Here is an 8,279-nt window from a genome sequence, read left to right as displayed (position 1 = left end):
TGGTTGGCATCCATTTTCTTTTAGGGCTTGGTAAATGTTGTTCCAGGCCCTTCTAGCTTTTAGATGTGGGTTGTAAAATCTGCTGATATCCATATTGGTTTCCCCCTGAATGTAATTTGTTTGTTTTCTCTCATGGCCTTTAAAATTCTGTCTTTATTTTGTATGTTAGGTATTTTCTTTATAATGTGCCCTGGTGTGGGTCTGTTGTAATTTTGTGTGTTTGGAGTCCTATAAGCCTCTTGTTCTTTATTTTCCCTTTCATTCTTTAGACTTGGGAAATTTTCTGATATTATTTCATTGAATAGATTGTTCATTCCTTTGGTTTGTTTCTCTAAGCCTTCCTCAATCCCAATAATTCTTAAATTTGGCCTTTTCATGATATCCCATAATTCTTGTAGATTCTGTTCATGATTTCTTACCATCTTCTCTGTTTGGTCAATTTTGTTTTCAAGATTAAATATTTTGTCTTCAATGTCTGCGGTTCTGTCTTCCAGGCATTCTATCCTATTCGTTATGTTTTCTATGGAGTTTTTAATTTGGTTTATTGTTTCCTTCATTTCAAGTATTTCTACTCTTTATTGAAATGATCTTTTGCTTCCTGTAATTGCTCTTTTAACTGTTGAGTGGTGTGATCATTCAATGCCTCCATTTTCTTTCATCTCATCATTTAATGACTTCATTTGCTCTTTCAACTCCACGTTTGCTTCCCTGTTCGTTTTAATTATGTACTTTCTGAACTCCCTTTCTGACATTTCTTCTGCCATGCTGTCATTGGATTTTATTGCTATATCATCTAGGTTTGTTTGGGATATTTTCTTCCCTTGTTTTTTCATATTGCTCAGGTATCTTCCCCTCTTGTAGTGAAACTGAGATATTGCAGGTTTCCTCTATTGACTAATATTGTGTTTGTAGATTTCCAATAACTCACCTCTTTAACCTTCAGTAGCCTGAAGTCTTGAGGAACTTGATAATGCGGTGCTCCACTAGGAAGTTGCCCCTCTAGGGGTGGTGGCATTCAGGTGGGTTATATTCCCTGTCAGTGGGCAGAGACATGTCCACATGTTGCCTGTTGGTAGGTGAATGGGGACTAGACTGCAGACGGGGGCATGTCTGATCTGGGTCTGTGTCTTTGGTTCTACTGCCCTGGTGGGAAAGCCTCACCCAGTGGGGAAGACTTACCCGGTGGGGAAGTTTCGCTGGGCAGCTCTCCTTTGAGAAGTTCCCTTTGGTCCAGAACTACCATCTGGACTGGGAAACCATCCTCTGCAATGTTCCAAGGGGTCCTGACCTACTGCCTGGGCTGGGAGCCTGGTCCTGCAAGGGACTCCCTGGCTGAGTGGCCCTCCTCTGCTGTGTTCCCTGGGGACTGAAGTTACTGCCTGGGCCTGGAACCCTCACTCTGTGTTGAATCCACTTGATGTGCTGCCCTCCTCTGCAATGCTCCTGGTTGACTGGGTACTCAGCTACAGCAGGGGAGTTTCACTGGGCCACTCCCACGAAGTTCCCTGTGTTTCGGGAATACTGCCCCATCCGGGGAGCCAGACCAGTGGGAGAGATTCGCCTGACAGCTCTGAGTTGGTCCCGAGTTTCTCAATACCTCCTCTTCTTGACTTCTCAGTCTTGTCAAAGGTCCTCTAGCCTCCTGTAGGTGTCTCAAGAAGGTAGCCACCCTTCCAATGATGATGGCACGCCCTTGGGAATAATTCAAAATGCCTGCACCAGCTTATAAAGAAGCCTCTGGCTAGCTCCACGATGCAGGTGGGCTGGCTAGGCAATGACGACAGACCTCAGCATGGTGGTTGGGTGGGGTAACTCAGTGATGGTGTCTGTCTTCAGCCTGGTGGTTGGGTGGGATGTCTGCCTGCTGCCTAACTCCGCAAGGCAGGTGGGTTTCATGCCCTCCAGCTACCTCCAGGATGCACGACGCCTGACTCACCCACCAGCTTGCTCCGTGACTCTGCAACCTTTTTTTTACTGAAGCCACAAGCAGATCAACAGTTGAAACTTTAACGGATGAGATACATAATCAAGAAAGTGTTGTACAATGAAAGAAGGAGGGCAGGGTCAGAGTCCACAGAAACCCAACATCATAAAGGGCAAAGGGAGAGACATGACCGAGCGTGAAAGATGGGGTGGAACAATTAGGAAGCTGGGGCCATTCAGAATTATCACAGAAGCTAGAGGTGAGGAAACTTTCCACATTACCAAATTCTATACTTTGGTGAAGATGTTAATTGGATGTTCTTTGGAATGACAGTTAAATGTAATTTGGATTCTTTGGAATCATGGTTGTGATCTTGCCAGAGAAGATTAGGTGAAATGGTGGAGACAGAAGGGTGAAAAAAAAGGGACCCAATAGGACAATTTCCAATTTAACTCACTCTTCCCCCTATTTTACTCATCATGTCCCTTTATATCATATGTGTACACTTCAGCCAACCTACTTTACCATCCAATTTTTTATTAATCTTGGTCTTTCAAACTTCCAGGCTTTTGTTATGAGGTTCCTTGAGATGCTTTTCATGTTCTCCCCCTACTATAACCCTACTTATCAGCAAGGTTTGTGTGAATGACATTTGTTCTGAGAAATCTTTCTTTATTCCTCCAGGTCAACGTTCTTCCAAGTATTCCCTCTCCATGTCTATTTAATGTGTGTATTTGCTGATGATTCACAGCCTGAATTGTGTTCTACTTAGAAACCAAGATGTTGTTGTCTCCTTGTAAATTACAGGCTCCATATCAGAAGATATTTCTCCAGTCCTACACACTGCTCACACACAGTGACCTCTCTACCTATTGTCATATCCAGCACCCTACTATATTTTAACCATCGAAGAAATGAATATGTATTGAGATTAGCTCAGTTTTTGGCAAACAGCCTACAGAAATATAAAATGATACCATGCCTTTTTCATACAGAGTTATACAATCAAGGGAAATACAAGTCACACCTGATTAAGCAGAAATTGTTGTTCATGAGACAGAAAAGTACCTTTAAGTCAAGAACAGGAAAGACAATCTGATTATAAAGACCTGGGAAAATTCTCATTGAAGAGTTCACGATTCAGCTCAAAGATGAGCATGATGGAAATGGAAAAAGATAGAGATGTTACTCGAGGTAAGGGAAACCTGGCCATCAAATTAATTAATGCAGGTGCACAAGGAACAGGCAAGTGATGTACATGGCCTTCTTCCTGAGGTGCACAGGAGAAGCAAGGTGATAAGGTGCAGACAGATGAGTATCTGGACCATCCAAACTAAGGAACACTGATATGGTTTGAAAACTAATGAGGTTCTGATATGAATACTTGAGGAGGAAAGCATCATTTATTTGATTCATTCAACATGTAAGAAGCACTAGAAAATGTCAGATACTATTGAGAGTGCTGAAAGTACAGCATTAGACATACCAAAGAAATCCATTCTTATTAATCACTGTGTGGAGAAGGGGAAGGAGTGAACAATCATAGATGTGCCGAAAGGGATGAGTGTGGCTGGTGTTAAGAAAATGTAAAAACATGAGAAATGTAAAGGGCAGACAGTAAGAAAAGAAACAGAAGAGAATAGTCTTGGTAATGTGTATAGAGGAAGAATAATAAAAACAAATTTCTAGTGTGTGCATTGTAGGATATGGGGACAAATTCAAGTCACTTAGTGAAGAAGTTGATGACCCTTGCTGAACCTGACAATATTCTAGTTTTGTCTACAAATGATAAATTTTTTAATAAACCATATTAATCCCACTTTCTCCAGAAAGTGGACAAACAATCCTATGACAATTTTCTGCCTATTTTACATTTTATGAACAGCATGGTGAAGAAAATTTTGTAAATTAAGATGTTATGTACAAAACAGCATTATGGTCATCAAAACAGACTTTAGTGAATTTCAAAATTTTTACACTCATTGTCTCATAGTATGTTTTTAATTAATTTCAAGTGTTTGCATGCTTTTAGGACTTCATGTTCCTACAGAAATATGCTGACATCAGGGTAGGAAATCCCTTCAGGTTTGATGGAAAATTTTAACTTGGCAATTAAAACATATTATTAACACTGACCTAAAGGTAGTGTGAAATGCCAATTCTCTTAATCCCAAGTGCTTTAACAGGAATGTTCACATACATATATAATCCTTAAATCCTGATCCCTTCAGCATAAAGAAAATCATGCAATTTGTAATAGATTTCCTTAGTGAAATCTAGGTAAAATAATTATTTACATTTGTTTTTGCTTTTAATGTTATTAACTATAAATATTTATTCCTCTGAAGTATTTACCATTTCTCATCTTTTCTGTCACTCTCTAGTCCCTCTCAAAATTGAATTTGTATCTATAACTAGTATGATGTACAATGCTGTGATTCATCTGTCTTTCTGATTTTGACATAGAATTTCAAAAGTAAATCACAAAAAAATCCTGTTAAAGAGTTGAGATATTTACATTGAAAATGATTTGCAATTTAAATAATTACATGGCTTGCTTGCATTTAACATTTTAGAACAAAATAATTTCTAGCACCTTCTTTTTAATGTCTTGTATGTGTAAATGCACACTTAGATCATAGAGTTTATATGATTAGATTTGTCTGTCTCCATGGCCAAATAGACCACTACGTAATGGAAAGAAGTAAATTTTAAGACAAAACAAAATTTGAAATAAAGAATTTCTGCTAGGATTTAAAGGGTTTTTGACTTTTCTGAGAGAAAAAAATAGTATATAGGTGAATCTGTTCTGATTAACTTTACATTTAATATATTGAACTTTAAATTATATTTGATTAACATGATTTTCTGAATATGAGAAAAGAATTGATTTAGATAGAAGACACATACCTTTGTTCCTTAAGATGAAGATTTTAAAAGTTTTCCATGTGGCCTCTTCTTCAGAGTTAACAGTCTAATTATGCAGAGGCAAAGGGATCTGAATGGATCATTACTGGAAAACTGAAAACAAGGTAATCTACAACAGGCCACAGGGTGGATGGAACTAGGAGTGGACTGAACTCAGCCTTCTCCCTATAGCATTTCATAGCTCCTTTAATGATAGTATACAACAACTAACCTCAAAATGGTGATGATGTATTGAGGAAATTGCTCAGATGCCTGTGAAAGGATAATTCCATGTAAATCTCAATGAAAAATTGAAGATTGTGTTGGGTAAGGAAGACACCATTCACAATTCAAAAGAGAGGTCAGTGTGGTCTGGGATACTCAGATAAAATTTTATAAGGTAGCACTCTATGTAAACAGTGACTTACAAAAGGAGGAAGCGTTTATATTTTGTAAAAATAGTAATAGAAATAAGGAATGGATAGAGTCAACGTTCGTGAGAGACAGATTTATGTGACTCTCATGCTGACTCTTCATGATAACTAAGACTCCTAGATCTAAGCGGAATTTTATGCTATAGAGAGCAGGGGATGCTAAAGAAATTCCTCTGCCTTTTATAAAAACAGATATTCAATGAGGGGCTGGGGTGTAGCTCTGTGGTAGAACATTTTCCTAGCATGTGTGAGGCACTAGTTTCAATACTCAGCACCATGTAAAAATAAATAAAAAGGTATTGTGTCCATCTACAACTAAAACAGAACAGATATATTCAATGAAAAGTTGTGTGTTCTCAATTAGAATCTTACATGTCAACTATTGATATTTCAACAGACAAGGTAGAGATGACTGAGGTCAACCACTCCTTGACAACTGAATTTATCCTCATGGAATTTACAGATGAACAAAACCTGAAGACCCTTCTGTTTGGGGTATTCTCTGCCATGTATCTGGTCACCATGGTGGGGAATCTAGGTTTGGTGGCCTTGATTTCCCTGGAGCACCGTCTTCACACACCAATGTACATCTTCCTGGGCAACCTGGCTCTCATGGACTCCTGCTGTTCCTGTGCTGTCACTCCCAAGATGTTAGAGAACTTCTATTCTGAAGACAGAAGGATTTCCCTATATGAGTGCATGGCACAATTTTATTTTCTCTGTCTTGCTGAAACTGCAGACTGCTTTCTTCTGGCAGCAATGGCCTATGACCGCTATGTGGCCATTTGTAGACCACTGCAGTACCACACCCTGATGTCAATGGAACTCTGCATTCAGATGATCACAGGAGCCTATGTAGCTGGAAACCTGCATCCCATGGTTGAAGTAGGACTTTTGTTAAGGTTGGTTTTCTGTGGATCTCATCAAATCAATCAGTTCTATTGTGATATCATTCCATTATATAGACTCTCCTGCGTTGACCCTTATATCAATGAATTGATGATGTTTATCATGGCAAGGTCAAATCTAATCTTTACCATTACCATAGTGTTAATCTCTTATTTCTATATCCTTTTCACTATATTTACAATGAAATCTAAAACGGGAAGGGGCAAAGCTCTATCTACTTGTGCATCCCACTTTCTCTCTGTATCAATATTCTATGGTTCTCTTCCTTTATGCTCGTTCAAGTTTGGTTAGTAAAGGGGATAAAGATGTAACTGCTGCTATTTTTTTATATTCTAGTAGTTCCTTTATTAAACCCTTTTATCTATAGCCTAAGAAACAAGGAAGTAACAAATGTTATGAAAAGAATTTTGAAGAGGTACTCTTAATTTTCTATAACAAATATCATCTCCCTTGAAAGATTGATTTCAACGTGACAATATTTTTTCTAAACTTACAAGTATGAGAAAGTGGAAGATAGCCATGTCACAACCAAAATATTTAAATATTTTTAGTATTTGAGTCAAATTTGTTTCAAAGGGGAGAAATCAAGCAAAAGTATATTTCAAGATCAAATGTTGTGAGATCCATCAGGAGTAAACTAAATAATATTCATGAGTGTCAGTTATAATTAGTCACACTGTTCACCAAAACCAATAAATCCTAAAGGGAAAAGTCAGTATTGTAAAAAATAAACCCCATTTAATTCTGGTGGCTACTTTCTCACATCCCAAAGTGTAATTTTACAATTAACAGGTATATTCCAAGCTCTCAAGTATTAATTTTTCCTTGAGAAAGATCATCTATGTGAAGTTAACTATTTGTTTGAATTTTATTTTCAACTGGACTTTAGTTCTTTCAAGAAATCACATTTCAATATGTGTTCATAAGGAATGTTTATTCTCTAATCAAGAATATTGTGATGTTTTAGATGTGAGGTGTCCTCCAAAAGCTTATTTGTGAGAAAATGCAAAAAGGTGGAATGATTGGGTCAGGAGAGTCTTAACTAATTAGTGAATTAATCTCCTAATAGGGATTATCAGGGTTGTAACTATAGGTGGCTCGGGTATTCCTGGAGGAGGTAGGTCATTGGGAGCACACCTTTGAGGTATATATTTTGTATCTAGCTTATACATTCTCTCTCTCTCTCTCTCTCTCTCTCTCTCTCTCTCTCTCTCTCTCTCTCTCTCTCTTCTCTGCTTCCTGGTAATGTCCTGAGTTGCTCTCCCTCACCACACTCTTTCCTTGTAATATTCTGCATGACTTCAAATTCCGAGGAAAGAAGTCAGCCTTCAATGGACTGAGAACTCTGAAGCCATGTGCCCCCAAAGTAAATTTTTCCTCATTAAAATGGTTCTTCTCAGGTCTTTTAGTCACGGCAACCAAAAAACCTGACTAAACAGAACTTTTTACCAAGTGTGGGATCATATCTGTTACTAATCTGATTGTGTGGTTCAGAAGCTTTTGGAGCTATTTAGAATTCATGGGAGGAATTTTGAAAAGTTTAATGATGCAAGTTGAGAAATCCTTAGATTTCTGTAAGCAGATGGGGGATCCTATGGAAGCTCATAAGACCAGAATGCCAATAGGACTGTGCAAAGTAAAGATAGGGCTCATGAGGTTTTGGAGAAGAAGGACTTTACTGGAAATTGAACTAGAAGCCATTCATGGTATGTTCTGGCTGAGAAGTTTTCTGTATGTTGCCCATGTCCTGAGACTTTCTGTGAGGCTGATTTTAAAAGCAACAAACTTTTAATTTGGCAGAAAAAAATTCTAGGCAGCATAGTATTCAGGTAGTGGCATGGGTATTAATGGTGGCTCTTAGCCAAGTTTATTGTGATATTTAGGAGCAGAAAGATTTGAAAAACTTGGACATGAAAGGTGATAGTAAAACTGGAGCTAAGGAAATGCCAATTGTTAAAGACATTACTACCACTTATGAAATGCTGAAGACTTTGCCCAGAGAAAATGGGAAAGATGGTCTAAGGGTATCTGAACAATTGGCAAGACCACACTCATTTCAATCTCCAGGGAATAAAAATTCCTTTGAGAAGAGATCAGGAGAGCAC

General features: G+C 38.2%; 1 pseudogene; it reads left to right on the top strand.

Annotated features, from left to right (window-relative positions):
- Positions 1-5,673: 5,673 nt before the first annotated feature.
- On the top strand, positions 5,674-6,599 carry LOC124993814 (olfactory receptor 5K3-like; annotated as a pseudogene).
- Positions 6,600-8,279: the final 1,680 nt, after the last annotated feature.

The sequence above is a fragment of the Sciurus carolinensis genome, chromosome 9, assembly GCF_902686445.1.
Source record: "Sciurus carolinensis chromosome 9, mSciCar1.2, whole genome shotgun sequence".
Lineage (NCBI taxonomy): Eukaryota > Metazoa > Chordata > Mammalia > Rodentia > Sciuridae > Sciurus > Sciurus carolinensis.
Note: the sequence above shows the minus strand (reverse complement) of the source record. Positions and strands in the feature narration are given on the sequence as shown.